The sequence below is a fragment of the Bemisia tabaci genome, chromosome 9 (assembly GCF_918797505.1).
Source record: "Bemisia tabaci chromosome 9, PGI_BMITA_v3".
Classification (NCBI taxonomy): domain Eukaryota; kingdom Metazoa; phylum Arthropoda; class Insecta; order Hemiptera; family Aleyrodidae; genus Bemisia; species Bemisia tabaci.
The window spans coordinates 23,127,080-23,149,791 of record NC_092801.1 but is presented as its reverse complement, the minus strand read 5'-3'; the positions used below and the strand labels follow the sequence as shown (position 1 = coordinate 23,149,791).

Here is a 22,712-nt window from a genome sequence, read left to right as displayed (position 1 = left end):
GGACCCGGCTCCGAGAAAAATCCCTCCAAATCCGGGAGCTAGTTTTGTTTTGTTAGGAGTCGATAATTGAGACTTTTTCTCAACTTTCTATGATTCTATCACTTTTGAGAGTCGTATTAGGTTCGTGAACATGGTTTTTGATAGCGCAATTGGACGTATTTCTGCCAAACAGAACAATAGGCATTATGACGTGAGCCCTGTTATGGATGTATTCTTATAGATCTCAGGGCTCATGTGTTAACGCACATAGTTCCGTTTGATAGAAATACGCTCACTTGAAGTAATGGGTGCACACTGAAAAAAAAAAATCTCGGTGTATTTACTAAGAAAAGGGTAAAATTACCAATAATTCAGGCTTCTTTTTGATCCCAGTTTTTTCTTGGTAAAATTACCATTTATGGAATTGGTAGTTGTACCGAGAAATCTCGGTAAAATTATTGAACTTTCTCGGTAATTTTACTGGACCTTGGTGAAAACGCCAATATTTTTTATCGACTGTGGTAGAATTACCGAGATAAAATGACAAAGTTACCGGGAATTGATTACCAATAAAAAAGGAATTCTTACCTGAAAAAAACAGTAAAAATACCGGTTTTTAGGTAATATTACCAGTCTGTCTTGGTAAAATTACCAATAATTGGTAAAAAAGTGAGATGGTAAAGGTACCAACGGACCTTGGTAAAAACGCCGAGAATTTTTTTTCAGTGTAGTCCTCAGGGCTCATGTCTTAACGCACATAGTTACGTTTGATAGAAATATGTTCAATTGAAGTGCTGGGTGCAGTGGTGCAGAGAGGGCATTTCTTGGTTGCGGCGTCTCAGAATCTCCGCTAACGTTTATTCGTTACAATCGAAACAAATGAATGGGGTTCGTTAAAACTTTTACTGCATTTTCTTCATGATTTTACAATGCTGAAAGCGAAAAGTTTCAGAAATTTCACTGAATAGCAGGGCCGGATTAAGGGGGTGGCCACATAGGCCGCGGTCCATGGCGGCAAATCTAGAGGGCGGCAAATTTTGTAATTTTTTAAAATGTAGGTATAAAAAATATCGGATTTAGAAAACAAATTACAAACGAGAAAAGGCGACAAAATCTCTCATTTCCCGAGAGTGTAGTAATTTTTAATTTTGTCGTCTTTCAGTGATACAAGAGACAGCACCTTTAATTAGTCGAGTTAAGAGAGAAACCAAACACGCAATTTTTCCTGGAACGGTGCGGCGCAGAGAGCAATTATGTCGAGGACTTGAGATGAAAAGGAGAAGCCATCGCCGCGGCGATCGGCATGTAACACATATCAGCGCCTACAAGACTGCACGAATACTTCACGCATTGCATCAAACACAGTGCGGTCATTGCGGTCAGCGTGAAACGGATAGCGCCTACAAGAATGCATGAATATTTCACGCACTGCGTCGAACACAGTGCGGTCAGCGTGAAACGCATAGCGCCTACAAGACTGCGTGAATACCTCAGGCATTGCGCCAAACACGGTGCGGTCTGCGCGGCGCGGTGGCGGAAGTTAAAATCATTAAACCACATTCATGTTTGTTCTTTCATAATATTCGTTCATTTCTTATGAATGGAGGGCCTTGTCCACACAGAGATAGGTTTACAAAACTTAACTTTTGCTAGTAGTGTTGACAGGGCATCCCCAAAAAATGTGTTCAACACGAGTAAACGCGTCTTATTTACCCCTCCCCCGCTGGCACGTTCACCTGATGGTTTTTATTGATGTTTCAATACGAATGAGAAGGGGGCGGCAAAATACAGGCGGCTTATGGGCGGAAAGTAGGTAAATCCGGCCCTGCTGAATAGTTTCCTCTCTAAAATATAAATTAGCAAAGAAGATTTTGAGACACTGCAAGCAAGAATCGCTCTTTTTGCACCCAACGCTTTAATAATGCTCAAAGTATAGGTATTTTTTAAATATCTTCAGGAAATTTAAAGTAAGACACATATGTTTCTCTATAAGGGGAGAAAAACTGAAATATTTTGGAAAGGATTGTGAAACGTCAAAGTCATCTGGAAAAAAAAGGAAAAAAAATACTTTCTAAAAATGTTAGAGGCTTTCAAAAGTTTTAAAGTCGTATTTCAATAATATTCAATATTTAAGAAAGTAATTTAATGTTTTTAAATTTTTAACCATGTATATAATTGCAGTTTTTTAAAATTTCTGTTTTAAGTTTGATTTTTTGAGGAGATACAAGTCAAATATATCTTGATTTTTTCGGAATATTCTGTTTGCGGAAAAGAAAAATCAGGAAAATTTTTCAAGAAATTAAGCTCACTAAATTTCAAAGGGAAAATTTTAAATTTAGAATATACGACGACGTATGAAGTAAATTGACGCACTCTTCGAGGAAAATGCCAAACGTTTAAACCGAGCATTCGGATGAGTCTCATTATTTTTTGACAATCTTACAGAGCTTAACCATCAAAACACTATTTCACGAACAGTGTAAATTAGCAATTTACTCGCTCAAAATGTAAGACATTATTTCGTCGTCGAAAGCCGTGAGAAATCGCCCGAGTAAAAATACGGGAGTATTTTTAGTTCGTCGAGACTTTTAGCTCCCGGCGGAGTCCCGTGACGTCATGGCCTAAGCCGACAGAGCAACAGGTCTCCCCCGAGCCCCAATGAACAGAACCTGAGTCTTACACTTCAAGAAAACAATTAGTGGTACCGATTGATCTCCACTTGAGCCGCAACAATACACAGGGTCGTGAGACCAGTTTAAACGGCACTTCTTACTTGGACGTATTTTTGCTAAACGGAACCAGAGATGGGTGAGAAAGAAGAGGTGTGTTAATTAGTTAAGGGCCGTAAGAAGGAATGGTACATTAACGTACTAGTGACGTCAGCGGCAACGACGAAAACGACGATCCGCGGATCAGCTGGCTGATTTTTGAAATTGATAGACAAAGCGATAGACAAAGAAGACATAGGGAGTATGGAGCGATCCTATTCGTTGAATGGGTGGATCCCACAGATTAAGGGGGTAAATGATGGACTAATTCTGGGGTCTCTAGTGAATTGTCATTAGCTAGTCTATTACCTACCTCTTTTGTCCATTGCAATCACCAGCTTCCAACGATAGAATCCCTCCATATCCCTTTTGTCTCCTTTATCTATAGCTAGCTTCGTCCGTCAAATTCAAAAATTAGCCCGCTGAGTTTTTAACTCATGTATCGAGGGTCGAACTTCTTACACTTCTTGCCCTCGAGTAGAGAGTCTACCCAACTGAGCTACATTCTACCGTGCTAAGGAGAGTATGAGTGTTTGAGAGTTGCCAAATTTCCCTTTATAAAACACTATTTTTGACAACATTCATGCACATCTCTCCTTGAAATTTTCAGATAATTTAGATCAAACTGCGTACACAATTCTTAAAATTGCGTACAAAATTGTCTGAAAAGTTTGGAAAATAATATTCGCAATTATCTCAGTAAATTCGGTTTTTATTGGAGGGAACTATGCAATTTCAAATAGCTTATACGATGCTCCTCCATAGCGTGGCAGCATTCTAATGGCTAATTTCGATCAAATCTGAGATCATTTCGTCACCTTCCGGACAAAACACCACAAGCGTCATGCGACGTTTCAAAATTCCCGCCGCGATTTTATTTTTGTACAGAAAATTTGTTGGTTGAATCTGAAAATTTCACCAATTTTCATCGGCAGCGCCATGAAAATTCAGCTAAATTTTCGAACAGCTTCGTTTGAACAATTTCTTTGTCAAAAAAAATGGCGGCGGATTTGAAACGCCGCATGGCGCTTGTGAATATACTCATTCGGCCGAAAGGTGACGATTCTGCAATTCCTTTTATTTATAAAAATCTCAAATCATTCGCTGAAATTTTGAAACTTTGCAATCCAGATACATTATTTCGAAATTTAGTCATAGGATGTTCTTCATCCTCAACCTGAATGAAGAAACAAACATCCTCTGCACGTTCCAACAGTCCCCTCAATCTTCTTCAGGACGACTAAACGTCCAGCCGTTTTTTCCACCCCATTTCTGACCCTCCCCCTTTCCACCCACGACGACGCGGCTTTTTAGGCTGCTTTTGTCACTCATCATTAAGACAAACGACTTGGCTCGTCGCTTCAATCTGCCGGGCCGCCGCGGACCGGCGCACAGTGGAAAGTACCCAATCGGAGAAGGCGAACCGATATGAAAACGTTAAAGGCTTGCATCTTCGTCATCTTCAAAACGTAGAGCTTTGAAAGTAATTTCGTTCGTTTCTTTGTTAAATTCCTTTAAATAATCACCTCTTGTGTTGTATAAAGTGCCGGAGGAAACATCGAAATTTCCGGTTCTAATCAAGAATTTCAAGTCTGACCTCTCCTGATTGGCTTATCCCACTGTGCGGCGTGGGCGGAGGGGTGAATTCAATTTTCTGCGACGGAAATCTTGGACCTTCCGACGACTCGACTTGGGACTTGGGACCCGCCGATTTTGGAGCTCGATCGATACCTCAACGTTGCCAGATTTTCGGGAAGGATGGGAATTTGATCGTGCGATTGAACGCGGAATTTTAACTTTATTTTACGGCTCAACAAGAATAAACAAGAGGCACTGAGGGTCGGATTTTTGGTTGTTCTTTAATCAGCTATAGGCGGATCCATAAGGGGTGTAAGGGGCGTGAACCTTCTCCCTGTTGGCTCAAAAAAAAGAAAGACGAAAACGGGGAGAAAAAAGAATGAAAGAACGGAGGAAAGAAGAAAGAAGGACGCTTGATAATTATTCACGAAGAAATTGACTCAAACTGCACTGAAAAAAAAAAAAGAATCTTAAATTTGCCGCCAAGAAGTATTTCTTCTTAAATCAAGAATTTTCTGGTTAATATAAGCTACTTTCTTGCTTACCCCAAGCATTTTTTTTCTTGTATCAAGAAAAAGTCAGCTTAAAGCAAGAAAAAAAAATTTCTTGGCGGCAAATTCAAGAATCATATGCTTAATCCAAGCTACTTTTTTTTCAGTGTGCATGTTAGATGCTTCAAAATTTTAAAACTTTTCTGGGGGAGCCCCCCGAACCCCCTTTCCGCCCCCCACCGTTTTAAGTGCCTAGATCTGTCTATGTCACCTTTCCTTTAGGTGGCTTTAAATTATTTATAATATGATTAAAATATGTTTAGGGGAGCCTTTAAAGGAACGTGAGGAAATGGACACTTTATACAAAAATTCGAGTATATTCATCAGTTTGACATTGGAAATAGATCATTCCAAGGGATTTCAATGATTTGCCACGGCAAAAAGTACATAGTCTAAAAGTATAGGTTCTATATGAGGTTCATATTTTTTAAGACAGGTGAAGAGACCTACCTTATTTACTAGCAAAACCTGGGATATATGTTTTCTTGTTCCTTACATTTTTTGCAGTAGCAAACCATTGTAATCTCTTATGAGGATCTGAATCCAAAGTCTAAGTGATGAATTGTATTAAAAATGTACTTTTTATGATGCTACTTTCAAGGATTGATTAAACTTCCCTTCATAAAACTCCGCATGAAGAGTAGAGTCTGCTCCGTAAAAGTATAAAGTCACCCCGTTAGAAGGGTAGATTACGCTCTAGATAACATTGCACCCGCTATGGGTTCAGCTTGACTGGAAGTTTGGCCCTCGCAAACAGATGTCGCAGGCAATTAGCAATCGCCGGCAATTTGCAAGCCAGTGGCGAATAAATATAGAAAATCATGTGATTCAAAAATGTAAGAACAAGATTAGAAAGCTGATTATGTTGCCTTTAAAGTGAAAAAATACTTTTATATCCTTAAAAACATGGCAGAAATATGCACACTCAGGAGAGCGTGCAGTGAACTCCGTAACGTTAGTCGGGTTGAGATCGGTCAGGCAACTAAACTAACATCGTGGCAAAGCGTAGAGTATCACAAAAAATGAAGGCGCTTCAAGCCGACCTCATACTTTTGAAGACCATAACCATTAAAAATTGCATAACGCCAATGCGCATTATTGCGATTTATTGAAACAAAATGTGAACTGCTTGCTAATTGCCTGCGACACATACCCTTTCACCGCGAATATTTCACACATGCCGTCACATATTTTATCACGTCAACCCGAGTTCATTTTTAAAATTTTATCGGTAGAAGTGGCAGCAATGCAATAACCGTCGCGGTCTTGTCCTCCGGGGAACCGTTCACTTGATTATTAATCACCAATTTGTGGCCAGCATGCCAAGTTACAGAGGGATGCAGTGGATAGCGGTACAATACAGGTGCTCCACCCCCTGACTACCCTACAATGAATGCGTTTTGAATTCGCTCACCGGGGCGGTATTAATCAACTTCCATGGTAAATACGTTCCCGTGTCATGAACACTTGTTGCATTAATGAATAACATGCAACCCGGAGAAAAATTATATGTTTCCGTCAATTTGAATGATACGGAATAGTTACTTTGCTCAAATTTCGATAAATGTGAAATTTTCAAGAAACTGGAACAGAAAGCGGTTCGCGATATCGCGAGCCGGTGCGTAATTAATTGGACGTATTTCTATCAAACGGAACTGTGCATTATGATGTGAGCCCTATTATGCACATATTCTTATGGGTCTCAGGCTCTCAGGGCTCACATCTTAATACACATCGTTCCGTTTGATAGAGATACGTCCAATTAATAATAAATATTTCAAGTTTTTTCAGTTCAGTGTCTTCATAAATCTTGTCAGATGGGAGATTTTTTAATTACTTAATTTTTCTGTGGATGATTTTTGTATTTTTCATTCTTCATTTTTCGTCAAATGGCCTCACTGAAAAAAAGTAAAGTTGATTCAACATTTTAAATGTGAAAAAAGTGTGCGAGAACTCACAAAATGCTAAATTACCCGTTACGGCAGTTAGATTTGCATCCTAACATTGCTAAAATTACTGCTGTAGGCTTGTAAGTTCTTGCACACTTTTTTTACATCCAGAATGTTAAATCAACTTCACTTTTTTTCAGTGCTGAATTCGTAAATTCTAACCTCGCAATGTCATTATATTCAATTTTATTCGGTCGGGTAATGAATAATGATATGAAAAAGCTCTGAGACTCTCTAGACTTTCATTTTCTGTCGTTTATTCTGGAGATTGACTGAGCCAATTTGTATGATCTTCTCGGTGATTGGCAGCACTGAAAACGTAAATTTTGAAGGGGTACCATGTGACGTCACTGTCACCCTGGCGGTCGTACTGCATTCCGCGAGCTCCTCCCATTCGGTGTCATTGCACCATTCCACAGAAAGTCTGTTCGGAAGCGCAAAACGCATTCCTTACAAATGGACGAGACGATTTCTTGATGTGACATCCAACAGACGACGCCTCCGAGCGTCCGACGCGACATGGGTTAAAGAACGGCTTAACCACCGTTTGTCACGGAGAAAAAAGGACCTTTGATCTTATCACTGCCGTGCTGAGGGAAAACGCCGTATGAACATTCGAGGGTTACCAGATTTCCCTTAATAAAACTTGTATTTTTGACAACGATCATGCATGTTTTTCCGAGGGTCCCTTCATACTGAGAGTTAAGACACCCCCCCCCCCCCTCATGAAGTCACAAACGGGAATATAGATTATTAAAATTGAAAGTTTCTCGTAATCTTTGATCGGCTCATTCTCAAATTCCTTTCTCTGTTCATTTTCTCATTCCGTTTGTTCCTTGCCGAACCCGTAATTCCGATCGTGGTCCATTCCAGATTAGGTACAATCTTTGCAATTTGTGAAAATGTAATCTTTATCCCATTTTTGACACCCTGGAGGCCTAAAATACGGAAATACCAATCAGAAATGGATTCACATTGTCCTAACTCTCAGTATAAAGGGAATTCAATTTTTCCTTGAAATTTGAAGATATCTTAGATTAAATCGCGTACAAAATTGTCTGAAAATTTTGGAAAATAATATTCGCAATTTCCCCAGTAAATTCGGTTTTTATGGGAGGAAACTTGGCAACGTTGGCAACGACACATACTCAATAATTTTCACCGTGGCTCCCAAATACGTGGATTTTTCGAAAGTCACTGGAGCCATTAGTGTAATATTTGGCAGCAGTACACAGAATATTAAAATTAGAAATAGCGCTTAATATGAATAGATTCAAGAAACAAATAAAACAGGGTGAATTTGAATATGTCTCCGCCGAGATTTCAACAGCTAAAGTAAAAAAGGCTACTCACCGAAGCATTCACATTCAACCGTCTGGGTCCCGAGTGGCTTTAGTACTCTTGCTAAACGAATTCACTCACACATTGGAACACAGGACACTTTATTTTAACAAACACATGTGCCAAATGTATGTATAACGTTGAAAGTTCTAATGAAAAAAAGAAGCAGAAAGTGAGATGAATCTAATAGTGGAAAACGATTCGAATATCCTAATGACATCTCCCCCTCCCTTCCAAAATATATGCGATGAATTGAAATATTATGGTTATTCCTTCGAACTTTCTTCCTTACATTTAAAATTATGAGGAGAAAATTGAAAACAAAAATTTAAATACACATTTTCTGTAGAAGATTATGTAATTCGAAGGAAAAAAAGTACTTGAAGTAATTTTTTATAGTTTCATCTTTTAAATTAAAATGACAATTTAAACCGAGCGTATTCTTTTTTTAGAGCTTTCATTAAAGGGTGCGAAATTTAAAACTCGTTATAATGTACATTTATCTGGAAATGGATTTCATCCAAAGGAATCAGGGACTTAAAAAAAACGAGATTTTAAGTAGATTTCATTACCCGCAATCTACCGAACAGTTTATTTAAGAATTTTCTAAAGTCTCAATTTTTTAAACCAGCCAGTCCTGCTAAAGATACCTCAATCACATTGATTCATGAAAAGTAAAAAAAATCCCAAAAAATCATTAAATGGTATCATTAGGAACATTAAATGGACCACGTTAAGCAGAAAGTAACCAAGCCACGTCGACTATCGCCAAATTCAATCGGGCAATTTAATTTTTTATATGAAAACGTTTGTGCGGATTTTAGTGCAAAGTTCAATGAATTTTCTGCAAAGCACGAAGCAAATTACTTAAAATTTTCTAAGCACAAGCGTTATTCTCTTGCAAAAAATTAAATTACACAGTTAAATTTGGCAAAAACCGATTTGTCTTAGTTCTTGTCTGCTTAGCGCGGTCTCAAGAGTATTTAAAATATACTATTATTTTATGAAGTTTATAAGCATAAAGTTAAGTTTTAAAGCTTTATTATATAAAGTTTTTATTCATCAATTATTACATTTTATTTATTCCTACACTGAAAAGATTGTGTTTTATCTTAAACTAAATAATTTTTAATGTAGCTGGCTGTTTTAAAATTTCCAAATCATCTTAAACTATCGTATATCATTCTAAATTTCTAAAACGTCTTATCAATGTACGGCTCCGAATTAGTTAAAACAATTAAAGACGAGGACATCCGGCCACAGCGCAGCCGTCCTTAAATGTGTAAATAGCGCGGAAAAACTAAAGATGTTAGCCCGCCGACATGGTATAAGAGTAAATTGAATTTGCAGAATAGAGTTGGCCTCGGTTTTTACTCCACTCGGCTGCTTATAATAAGAGACAAAACAACCGAATTCCCGAACGAGGAGGAAATTAGATTTGACGCGCCAGCCAAGCTCAGCGCCACTTTCTGCCCCGACGTCAGCGTCGAGCGTCGACGCGACGCGGCTGGCGTCTGCGAAAAACGGGCGTTTGTTTTGCATGCCGGATAACTTGCGTTCGCTTAACTCTTTCTCCGAACCTATTCATCCGCTTTATTCTCTGTTTGTTCCTTATTTGTTTATCCGGCTTTGCCAGCTTTTTGCTCTTCATGCGTGCTTATTAAGACATCTCGTCTTGGTCTCTGGGTGCACGCTCGTCGCCTTTTACAGGCTTCTTTCTCGGCAAAGAAGCTTTTGAGTGTGCGAATTCGTCGTTTTCCGGGCGAAAAGACTCAACTGTACATTCCAACGTTGCGATATTTCCACTCGCAAGTTGTATCGACCGAGTTTATCTGAACAGAAACCAGTCCGCTCATTGAGAAAAAGAGAAGTGCTCCTGAGTGCTTCCATTTCCCGGAACTTTTGAGATTTTCCTGAATTTTTTCCGGAACTTTTGAGATTTTCCTGAATTCTTCCCGGAACTTTTGAAATTCCCGAAATGTTCCGGATCTTTTGAATTTTCTAGAACTTTTGCGGATCTTTTGAAAAAATCTAAAAATAATCCCAGAACTTTCGACGGTCATAGAGTGGGAGAAATTGGGACAAAAAAGTTCCGAATCCCGGAACTTTTGAGGGACGTGGAATGGGAGCACTGAAAGATAGGTTTAAAGTCTTGTTCTTCCATGAGACTCAATGTTAACTTCAACCCCTCTTCCTACACACCAATATTTTTTTCAACTTCGAATTTTTGGCAGGAGAAAATACCACTAAAGGAACTCAAAAACATTATTGACTTAATTTTTTCAAAAATGTGGGTTGGTTCCTTTCCGATGAAATCGGTCCATATTTTACCGGGAATAGAAGCGGGTCCAAGCTGGAGGGGGGGGGGGGGCTGTAGGGGGCTTGCGCTCCTTCTGGTGGCCGAAAAAAGGAGAAAGATGTAGGGAAGGAAGAGAGGAGGAAGGAAAGGGAAAAGAGGAGAGGATGATGCTTATTTGGTAATTACTCATGACGAAATTGACTCAATCTGCACATTAGTAGCTTGAAAATTTCAAAACTTTGCTAGAAGAAGCCCCCGGACACCCCCCTCCCCATTTTAAGTGTCTGGACCCGCCTATGCTGCGGAGCTGTTGAAATTTTTTTACTAAAATTAGACTGATTGTTATGCACATTACACTTAAAACTTAGTTGAACTTTGGACATCCATTCCTTCCATTTCCTATTATTTAAAAAAAATTAACTGCTTAAGTAAATTTTACAACCAATATGTGAAGTTTAAGTTCCTTTTCTGGGAAACAACGAATCCAGCTAGGACGCATTTCTTATGAAGACCCTGTCCTGAAAGAGAATCAATTTGAGGCTCTTTTTCTGGGAACCTGGAAAATTAATCTGCATGCATGGGACTAAAAAGAAAGCTCAGCATAAAACAAGTTGTCATTTTCCAGAGCAAAAGATCCACCGGGCCGCAAATAGGTTGCCTTTTTCCGGTGAACTTCCACAATTAGCTTTTAGCTTTCGAGTACTGCGTGGCACATTTTTAAGTGGAAAAATTTCCATTCAGAGCCAATGAAGCGTCAAGTGAAGTTTTCCGGTAGGTAGGGGAATATAAGCTCAAATAGTTTCTCGCACCCGATACTCACTCTTTTTCCGTTTCTCTTTTTTTTGGATCGCTACAGCGTCCAGCCCACGCACAAACTAAGGTTCTTTTTTTTTTATCCGTGGAACGCATGGATCGCGATGATAGCGGTTCGGGCTGGTTCAACCAGCCTAAACCAACCTCAACCTACCTCGGAAAGAGTGAATCAAGCGTTCCACTGGAACACATGGAACAGTTGGATCGCGTCAGTGGAACGCGATAAAAAAGTGATGCGTTCCGTTGTGGTCCACTGTGGTTTGGATAAAAAAAAAGTCCTCTAGGGGCTTCAAAGAGGTTCGACCAGGGAACTGATTTGACTGTCCTGCCGTACTAAAGGAGAACGCCGTATGAACAGTCGAAAGTTGCCAAATTTCCTTCGATAAAATGTTTAATTATGTGGCAAGTTATGAATATTTTGCCTTGAAATTTTCAGGAACCTTAGGTGAAATTGTGGGCAAAATAATCTGAACAATTGGAAGAAAAATATTCATATGTGCACCAGGAAATTCGTGTCTTATCTAAAGAAATTTGGCAACGCCTGAGGGTTCATACGTCGTCTTTCCTTAGCACGGCAACGGTGTACACTGGTCAGATATCGTGCACACCGCGGGCGGAATGTCTGATACCGAGAAATTACCAGTATTCAACGATTAAAAACCGGACCGTGGTGTACGCGCAATGCGTGAAGTATTCATCCAGTCTTGTAGGCGCTAATACGTTCAACGCCGCGCCGCGTCAACTGCAAAGTGCACTGTATTCAGCGCAATGCGTGAAGTATTCACGCAGTCTTGTAGGCGCTTATAAACGTTCCACGCCGACTACATTGTGTTCGGCGCGATTATAACGCAAGTTCGAATAATCACGTCATCGAATAGTGGGACTTAAGTCTGCAGTGCAAATAGTGCTACATTGGAACATATCGGACACTTTCTTTAGTGTGGTTTTGCAAGGCAACACACAGTGTCGCCTTTCAAAGATCGTCGGCCCAGCGCGACGCGACGATCTTTGAAGGTAACCAACTGGACCAACAGGATCTGAATGAATGTATTCGGGACACATCACAGATCGGATCTTGAGATTTCTAAGGACTTTCTTGCAGAAATGGCTGAGGAATTGAAGGTTGAGTCTGTTGCATGTAAGAGATGCAGCCTAATAAATAGCTCAATTCATCACGGTTTTTACTGTTCGATAATATTGCGATAAATCGCCGTCGATAGAATTGCGATTTTATTGCAAATTTACGTAATGAGATCGCAATTTTGTATCCTGTAATATTGCAATAAATCGACGTCAATAAAATCGTGATACATTTCCCGCGATCAAATCAAAACTTAAATCGCGATCATTCCTGTTTGGGTTTTGATTGATTCTACAAAAACATCCAACGTAGGTATTCGATAAAAATCCAACATTATTTATAACAAATCAATTTAGTCTTAATTGAAACCTCGATTTTAACCATTATTTAAGTGATCATTGTATTAATCAATCTTTTTAATAGCTTAATTTCAAAAGAAATAAAGTTGAAATCATTGAGATTATTTAAGAGTACCCATTACGGCAACCAATGCAATTTTTATAATAAAAGAGATAAATTTGGGAAAATTTAATAATAATTTTAAGAATTTTCATCTTCGATTTCATTTGATTTCACGCGGTTAATCTTATCGGAGAGTTATGTTACTTTTTGTGTTAATTTTTCTTCAAGATTCCAAAATTATTTCTGTAAACTATGTAAAAAGGGGCATGGCAAGAATTGCTTTGAATGTAATCGTTTGATTTAAATGACATTGGCAAGTAACAGAATTTCAAGACTGATAGTGATAAATAAGCTATTCATAGTCAATGTATTGTCGATTGCGAGGTAACTTACACAAGTCAGCATTTTGAATCCACATGTGAAATACAAACTTGCTATAAATAGTCATGTTCGATTTTTGAATACAAAATAGCTATTATTTACAATCACTCAATTTTTTTAATTTTTAATACCAACTTAATTGTAATTTGGACCGCGGTAAGCAGAAAGGAACCAAGCCACATCAGTTATTGCCAAGTTTAACTGTGCAATGTAATTTTTTACAAGAGAACGCTTGCGGGGATTTCAATGAACATTTTTAGGAATATCCTTCGTATTATGGTGAAAATTCACTAATATTCGCACCAAAATCCGCACAACCGTTCTCTTGTAAAAAAATGAACTACCCAGTTAATTTTGGCAATAACTGATATGGCTTGGTTCTTCTCTGCTAAACCCTAGTAGCAGAACCATAGAAGGAAAAGATAAAGATTATGTACGAGAGTTAATTTTTTTTATATAACGCATGCATACGAAAGTGTTAAAAGTGAACATTTTGAGCTCGCCCACTCGGGAGAGCTCTTTGCGATCGATTTCTTTTAGCATTGGTAGTGTCCGTGGCGACGAATGGATGGTTCTCGTTGCCGTCGGAGGAACGGCCAAAATCCCATTGATTTCAAGGTCTAAAAGTTGAATTTTCGCGGGTTACAGTTTTCCTCCGTCGAACATTTCCGTTCCCTCATTCAACTGAGGATTAATTGTTCCTCGTTTGCTACACTAGAGAGCAGCACTTTCCAGTGGCCGAGCATATCATAGCATGTTGCTATGGTTTTATAGCAAATAACCTAATTGTATGTTATCATCCTCTTATCTTTTCAATGCAGTTTTTGTGTGCAGTTGTACTTGCAATTGTTATTATTTCTTAAAATAAAAAACATGGTGACCTCGACGTGATTTAATAATTTGTTCAATTAATTTTAAGTTACTAAGACTAAGATTGAGATTTGCGCATAATTAATGGATAATCCTTAAGATTGCCGTTATTGGTACCATAGAAGGTTAATTAACCTCAAAATAATTGCATGCTTGAGAGCTCGGTTGAGACTCGCATTGGGATCCTTTCAGAGTTTGTTTAAACCTCATATTAAGAATGCTTTAGGATTCGTTTGAGCCCCTCGCATTAAGAATGCTTGGGAGTTCGTTTGAGCCTCGCATTAAGAATGCTTGAGAGTTCGTTTGAGCCTCGCATTGAGTTTCTTTAGAGTTCGTTTTAACCTTAAAATACAGATGCATGAAGTGCTCTTTCGAGCTCCGTGCTATTTATAGTGCGCGAGGTGCTCCATTGAGCCACCGCATACCTACAAAGGCGTGATGTGCTCCATTGAGCCACTCGCATACAAAGACTTGAAGTGGTCTTTCGAGCTCCACGCTAAAATTCAAGTGAGTTCCTTTTCAGCTCTTAGTGTATACCATAAGTATTGTGTAAGAATTATGGCAGAAACGTTCCTCCGAACCGTGCTCAATTATAGTTTCTTTGAACTCTGTGCCGATAAAAATTCAGAATTTCAGACTGCCAGCTTAACAAAGTATAACCTTAATTCAAGTTGGCGACTTGATTTAAAAAAAAAAATTAAAATTAAATCATATGGTTTCATTACATTGTTGACAAGTTAAGAAAAAGCTTATCAACGATGAAAGCCAGAAACAAAAATGCAATGGCAAAAATAGTCATTGCAACATTTGCCGCAAAATCACATTCATAAAAGATAATTCCATTTCTCTCTCTTTATTTCTCTTTATTTATTGTAATGTGAAAAATTTGTCATATGAAATTACGTCATAACATTTTTTACGGCATGTAACCTCTGATAATTGGGTAAAGATTCATTTAATACATATACAATTTCAGAAAAAATCATTAATAGTTGTTAATAGTTTCCCAAAGGCGAGCTCTCCAACACAGTAGTGTTGGAACCAGCAGCTTGTTTATGTAACCATTCATAAAAAAAGTCATAATTTTCGTGAGCTTTTCGCAAACATACTAAAAAATCTTCTAATTCGCGAACAGCTCACGAAAATGATGACCTTTTCTTTTAATGTGATAGTTACATAAAAATGTTCACTTTTAACACTTTCGTATGTATGCGTTATATGTATAAGAAAATAAAAAAAAAATTGTCTATACAAACAATTACCCTTTCTAGCTTTTATTATTTTTCATATATTATGGTCAGGTCTGAACTTTGATTTTTTTGTAAAAGCGTTACACGTTTTTTATATAAAACTACCATTTAGATAACAAATATATTTTTTTATACTTTTTTTTAGAAAAACAAAAATTTGTTCTGCTACTAGGGAACACGGTCCATTTAGCACTATCGAATATCTATTTTTAGAAACTCTGCTACATGGTTTTATGTAATTTGAACTTATAATGAATCTAGAGAGGAGAGCAAGTTCTCAAAAGGACCTTAAATTCGAATTAATTCATCGCAGTTCAATTAGACCCGTCAAAAACGACCCGGTTCTCACGGGAGGAGGGCAGCGCGGCTCGAAACACAAGACGCGTGGAGTCACGCGATGCGGTCGTAGGGAAGCGAAACGCACTCCCGGGGGGATGATCGGCGCGGAACTGACTCCAAGACCCGCGGCGCGCGGCGAGATCGACGCCGGCCGCGCGCGCGCCGCGACGCCCAAGACGCCGGCAACCCGCTGCATCCACCCACGCGATCAACACGTCGTTCCGGGTTTCGAAGCCACACTGAAAAAAAAAAAAAAATATCTGTGTATTTACTAAGAAAAGGGTAAAATTACCAAGAATTCAGAGTTCTATTTGATCCCAGTTTGTTCTTGGTAAAATTACCATTTATGGAATTGGTAATTTTACTGAGAAATCTTGGTAAAATTATTGAACTTTCTCGGTAATTTTACTGGACCTTGCGACCTTGGTAAAAACGACAATATTTTTTATCGACTGTGGTAGAATTACAGAGATAAAATGGCAAAGTTACGGGAATTGATTACCGATAAAAGTGGTATTCTTACCTGTAAAAATACCGGTTTTTAGGTAAGCTTACGTCTCTCTTGATGAACTTACCAATAATTGGTAAAAAAAGTGAGATGGTAAAGGTACCAACGGACCTTGGTAAAAACGCCGAGAATTTTTTTTTCAGTGCAGTGATCCGATGTCTAGGGATATAGCCCCAGATAAAGGGATTTTTCGGAATTTCTAGGGATTCTGGGATTTTTTTATGAGGTGAATGTAAGCAAAAATCGACTGTTTAACCTCATCATCTTCTTTATTTGTCAATTTGCTATTAATCATCCGAAGGACTTCTAGAAATCGTTTGGATGATTGAAAATCGACTGATTTTATTTCGATTACATAAAAAGGGTATTTTTCATTTTCAGGCTAGGTTATTGTTAGGCAAGACACCCGAAAGTGATATCTTCCCCTGGTAAAAATTGGCGATAGGAGCTGCGTTTCAAAATACCATAGGAGTTCTTATAGCCAACTGAAGAAGGCGATAGAAAATCATATAGCTGGCTGTAGAAAGTGGAAAAAATCATACGGCCGAGCTACACGAAGCGATAAAAAATTATACAGCCGGGCTATAGTTCCTGTCGCCGGGCTTTACACTTTATTGCAGGGCTGTTGTTTTTCGCCATCGGCTATAAAAGGCTATAAGAAATTGTGTAGAAATTCTTTTGCTTTGTAAAGCCTTAAGTTTGTACGGAATCACCTTAATATTTACAAAACGCACATTATATTTTCCTTTACTACATATTTTTTTTCATCAATTTAAATGAGAATAATCCACGTAGAGTGTGCAAACATTTCAAAGTCATGAGTTGAAAAACGCCGACTCCGCGAGATTAAATATTAGAGCCTAACACAAAGCGGAGCGGCGGCGCACTGGCGCCTACAAACCTAACACGGATACTTCACGCATTGCGCAATGCGTGAAGTATCCCTGTTAGGTTTGTAGGCGCCAATGCGCGTTCAGCGCTGGCTGCCCGCTCGCCGCGCCGCGCCGCAGCGTAGCATCCTAGTGTAGGTCCTAGCATCCGTAATTAGTAACGTTTAGCATACACTTTATCGCCAGGCTGTTGCTTAATCGCCATCGGCTATAAAAGGCTATAAGAAATTGTGTTGCCGGCTATAGAAACTATTGGAAATCTCACAGCTGGCTGTAGGTCTATGGTATTTTGGAACACAGATTCTACTGCCAATTTTTACCAGGGTCCGCATGTTTTGGACACGCACAACAAACACATTCACATCAGGGTAGAAATCGGCAGAAGAAGGCCCCCTCTTGACTTGAAAGCCCTGTTGTCAGCAGTAATTACTGCTGTTTAGCCTAAATCTACGTCACATTTTGCGCACTCGCGGCTTTCTCATATTTCTCGTTTTCATACAATTAAGATGACTATAAGAGGATTGTTTCAACTATTTCAGTGATTTCATTTAAAGAAGATTAGCCGAATTTTGAAGGAAACTCGATTTCGAAAATTTTCGATAAATCGCAAATCACGCTAACTTCAAACCACCCCCTTGTCCTTCTCGTCCTCCTCGATCTCCTTGTCCTCCTCGTCCTCCTCGTCCTCCTCGTCCGCCTCGTCCTCCTCGTCCTCCTCGCCCTCCTCGTCCTCCTCGTCCTCCTCGTCCTCCTCGTCCTCCTCGTCCTCCTCGTCCTCCTCGTCCTCCTCGTCCTCCTCGTCCTCCTCGTCCTCCTCGTCCTCCTCGTCCTCCTCGTCCTCCTCGTCCTCCTCGTCCTCCTCGTCCTCCTCGTCCTCCTCGTCCGCCTCCGCCGCCACCTCCGGCACCTCCGGCACCTCTTCCGCCTCCACCGCCTCCTCCAGCACCTCTTCCGCCTCCGCCGCCCCGCCGCCTCCTCAAGAGGTGGAGGAGGCGGCAGAGGCGGAGGAGGCAGAGGAATTGGCGGCGGAGGCGGACGAGGATGACGAGGAGGACGAGGATGACGAGGAGGACGAGGAGGACAAGGAGCACCAGCACGATAACACACTGATTTCATCGTGATCTTTTTCACCAAGTTAATAAAATGTTGCTATCACATTACTAGCGATAACATATTAACTGCGACATAGTCCAAAACAGATGATGCTAGTAACAATATGATCTCAATATGTCACCAATCATGTGGTCACTTTTAGCAAAGATAGCAGTTTCCATACTCTTAAACTCTCTTGGAGAAAACATTTTAAAGGAGTGAAATTTTCCAAATAATCTTGTTATTACACAAGAGCTAAGTTGTAAGTTGCGAACTTAACGCAAATACATGAATGGAAATTTATGAAACTTTGTTTAACAGAAACACAGCAATAAATTTAAATACATATTTTTTTTTATCATAGAACATTTCTTTTAAGACTTTGATTTGCTAAAAGAACTGCGATCACTTTGTACTAAAAATAAAGAACTAAGTTGGGAGAGGTCTACAAGTTAGAGACTCCTAATCTGGATGGGTGGGTGGAAAAAGAGGAGAAGATATAAATGCAAAATGCTCGGAAAAAGAAAGAGTTGAAGAAAAAGCTTCGCAACTTCCCATTTAGGTGACCACCCGGTTTGTTTATTTAGACATCTCAGTACTTCGAAGTTAACCGCGTCCATGTTAATCATGCCACGACTTCAACTTTATTTGCGACTAGGCCTTCCCCGAAAACTTTTATGACTTTCATTATTTACGTTTCTTATTCTACGTGTAACTAGTGTCGAGCAGTCTTTTCTCTCCCGTTCTTCGACGAGTCGTTTTATGGGTCGTTAAACATTCAACTCGATTGAACCCTTGTTTGATGACTGTTTTACGACGATTTAAACTGCAGTGGATGAAAACAGGGAACTGAAAGTTTCTCCTTTCGGGAACTTTTAATTGGAGGCCGCAACTACTGAATCCTACCATACAGCTTGTGACAAAAGAGGCTGCGGGAAGGAACAATGATTTTTGCCTCGCGAAGAATGTAAAGAGTACTAGGCTATAATTAGCTGTAATTACTTGGAGAAGCCATTAGTTTTACTGTTCCCGTTTCAGATACCAAAGTTTATTTAAACTGACTCGTTTGAGTCCCTTTTACACTGCCTCAATCAGATAAAAGAGAGAATAAAGTTCGACATGAGTGGACATTTTTGATTCAATCATTTCCTTCTGAGTCAAATTTTGCAGTGACCCCGATTAAGTAGCTGGTTTCATCCAAAATTGAGGCCCAAAAGACATATCGACGCCATAAGTCCGTAGCCACGTATCTTGTTTGCGGTGTTTGAAAATCTCCGCACCTATTTTATTTTTTCTGAGGAGAGCAAATCGACATCATTCGAATAATCGCTGCGTAATATACTTTAACAATTATAGTTTTTCAAAACTTGTTCACTTCACAATTCAAAGGAAAATGCGAGAAATTCGGTGAGGAAAAAACTATTATGGGTTTTGTAATCAGAACTAAAAATAAGAATTATATAGACTGATCGCGGTAGACGCACTCGTTCATTTCATTGTCAGATAGTTATAGATTCCATGATAAGGAAAAAGTTTAACGACTAATTTTGCGTCCAAAATATTTTCCTTTTGACTTTGAATTTTTGATCGGAGAAACTAGAGTGCCTTTAAGGGGCGAGAGCGGACGTGTAGGTAATTTTGAGATTGAGGTGATGGAGCTTTTAGAGCCAAAAAGGGCAGCCAACCTGTAAAATCCAATTATCAATGATTCATTGTTAAAATTGTTACGACTCGTCGTTTGTATAGCACGTATTTGACGTAAGCCCATTTATTCGATGGCACGATTATCCTACCGAAAGTTCGAATAATCGCGCAAAACACAGCGCAGTCGGCGTGGAACGCATATTAACGCCTACAGGACGATGGGAATACTTCACGCATTGCGTCAAACAGTGCGGTCAGCGTGGCACGCATGTTGGCGCCTACAAGAGTGGAGGAATACTTCTCGCATTGCGCCAAATGCAGTGTAGTCAACGTGACTTGACTATTTGACTTATAGTCTCTACAAAAATTTACTCATCTCTTCGGAAGAACGCTTGTTATGAACATTCTTGGCCATCTTGGTTTTATAGTGGAATTTGAAAGTTGAAAACGGCATTTTTTTAGTGTTTTTTGTAGTTGAAATTTGACAGCCCTTATCGGCCTTTAGAGCTCCATATTTAAACATGTTCGCACTCTTCCCATAATGGTATCCTAGGGAGAATTAGACAACTTGTTGAACTCAACACTTTAATTTTTATGCATGGGAAAAGAGTGTCCTATGACTTTAAAATCGTTCCGCTGTTTCCTTATGCTGTAGCATGGAGTTCTGTGACCTTCTACGAATCCATGAATGCTGGTGTTTGGTTCATTTTCGGTCCCATCAAAAACCGTTGTGTTCTTTTTTAGCCAATCACGTCTCTACGTTACTTTTTGTCTAGTTGTATAATTCCCTCTCCGCGAATTTTTTTGGTCTCAAGTCCTCCTGATTGACCGATGTCACTGCGCAGATCCGTGTTTCAACATTTTGTAGCCAAATTCTCTTAATTGGCCGGTTTTGATTAGTGCTTCTTCCCCTCCAAATTTTAATTTTTTCTGAAGGTGATTCGATGGATGCCATATTTTTTGTCAGAGCGGCATGCGATATATCGCATCAATTGGTTCCATTTTTTTAGCTATTCGTCATTTTTCTCCAATTTTGAGATCGCAACTCTGTTGTCAGGAGACTAAAGCACTCACCAATTTTAACAAAGAAAAACGTAATAAAGGCGTGGTTTTTTAGAGAGAAAACATAGCATCCGATACTGATATCGAAACTGCACTCGAATGCTATATTTTCTCCCTTAAAAAACCACGCCTTTATTACGTTGAATTTCTTTGTTAAAATTGGTAAGTGAGTGCTTTAGTCTCCAGAACTCTGACAACAGAATTGCTATCTCAAAATTTGAGAAAAATGACGAGTAGCTGAAAAAATGGAGCCAATTGATGCGATATATCGCATGCCGTTCTGACACAAAATATGGCGTCCATCGAATCACCTTAAATCCGACTTTGCGAGCTCCTGTTCAATTCTGCCTGAATCATGTTTTGACAATTTTTACATGACCTCTTTTCGAGACGGTTCCCTAAAAAAGTCTTCCCGGATTGCGTGTCACTTCATACTCTCACATTGAAAGTCATGACTGCGTCGAACTGGCAGCTTCGCTGACAACAGTCTCAATTATCGTCGATCCTCTGATGCAAGGGCGTATCTATATTTCCACATGAACCCCGGAAAGCATAGCACCATACGGAGAACAGGTCCCACGTGGAAATCGAGATACGTTCTTACGTCAGGAGGGCGACACTATCACACTGACCTTCGCGCAGCCGGGAGCGCGGGGTGAATTTCAAGCATCCGGGGGGTTAATGTTTCCCTGTAATTCAATTTACTTTTATGACAGCCGGCGTGGACCATCCCTGCATGCAGCCGCTGAAAGGGCCCAACAGCGCTACTTCTGCAAACACCGAGTTTCGTCCCTAATGAAAAGTAACGACTTGGAAATTACGCCGCGGACACCACGCCGTGCTTTGGAACCGGAGGGCGTGGCTTTATTTCACGTGAGCCTTGAAAAGCATGGAGTTAAATGGACGACAGGTCTCATCTCGAGGAATATAAGGTATGCTGCCGTGCTAAGGAAAAACACCGTATGAACATTCGAGAGTTGCCAAATTTCCTATTATAAAGCATGTATTTTTGAGAACATTTATGCATATTTTTCCGTGAAATTTTAAGATTGCGTACAAAATTGTCTGACAATTTTAAAAAATAATATTCGCAATGTTCCCAGGAAATTCGGTTTCTGATGGAAGAAACTTGGCAACGTCTGGAGGCTCATATGGCGTTTTTCCTTAGCACGGCAGTATGGTGATCAGAGCGGTCGTGATGTCCAATCGGCGAACCAGGCGGAAATAGTTATGTTGGATCTTTTTGATATCTTAGTCCGAACAATGCAGTTGAGGCATTACCTACAAAACCCGAATCCCTACAAACCCCACAAATCCCGAAGTAATATGCACGATATTCACTTTGATAAACATATCGACGGTGTAAGTCGGCAGTCACAAAACTCGTTTGCGGTGTCTGAAAATCTCCGTCTCTATGATCTTTTTTTTAAAGGAGAACAAATTGACATCATTCCTTGAAATTTTTGCAGAATTTTCTTCGCATAGAAAAGAAAAATCACTGCAGTTTTAAAGAATAGCCGTTGAGCTGTTTTCCGTTTAAAAAATTAAGTATGATAGGAAGTCTGCGACGCGACGTCGCAAATCGAGTTATGTGATCGCCGACTTACACCGTCGATATTTTTCTTCATGTGTTACTTTTGAATAATATAGGAGGCGAAACAAAAAGCAAAACAAAGTTTGTGTTGATTTTTGCACAGTTTGCGGTGGATTTAGCGCAGAAAGCAAAGGAGAGACTGGGATTATGTATGCCTCCGTTTGGGACGTAGGTATTCATCATTCGTTTTACATCAAAGTTTCTCAAGGAAACTAGCTGGCATTTTTTCCTGAAATAGACCACTAGACAAGGTACGAATTTCAGCATTCTGATACATGTTTCTTAACCAAAATTTCACGTAAACCACGATGTGCACAACGA

General features: G+C 39.5%; 1 protein-coding gene across 3 annotated transcripts in view; it reads right to left on the bottom strand.

Moving 5' to 3' along the window:
- The window catches only part of LOC109039213 (uncharacterized), a 289,108-nt gene extending 273,380 nt beyond the window's left edge, over positions 1-15,728 (bottom strand). The window contains exons 1-3 of one of the 3 annotated variants that reach the window (XM_072304393.1): positions 15,550-15,728; positions 13,155-13,233; positions 8,179-8,315 (exon numbers count right to left, since the gene is read on the bottom strand). The gene's annotated coding sequence lies outside the window, so the exon portion shown is untranslated. The remainder of the gene's footprint in view (positions 1-8,178; positions 8,316-13,154; positions 13,234-15,549) is intronic. The other 2 variants (XM_072304394.1, XM_072304392.1) reach the window with 2 other exon arrangements.
- Between the last annotated feature and the right edge of the window lie 6,984 nt (positions 15,729-22,712).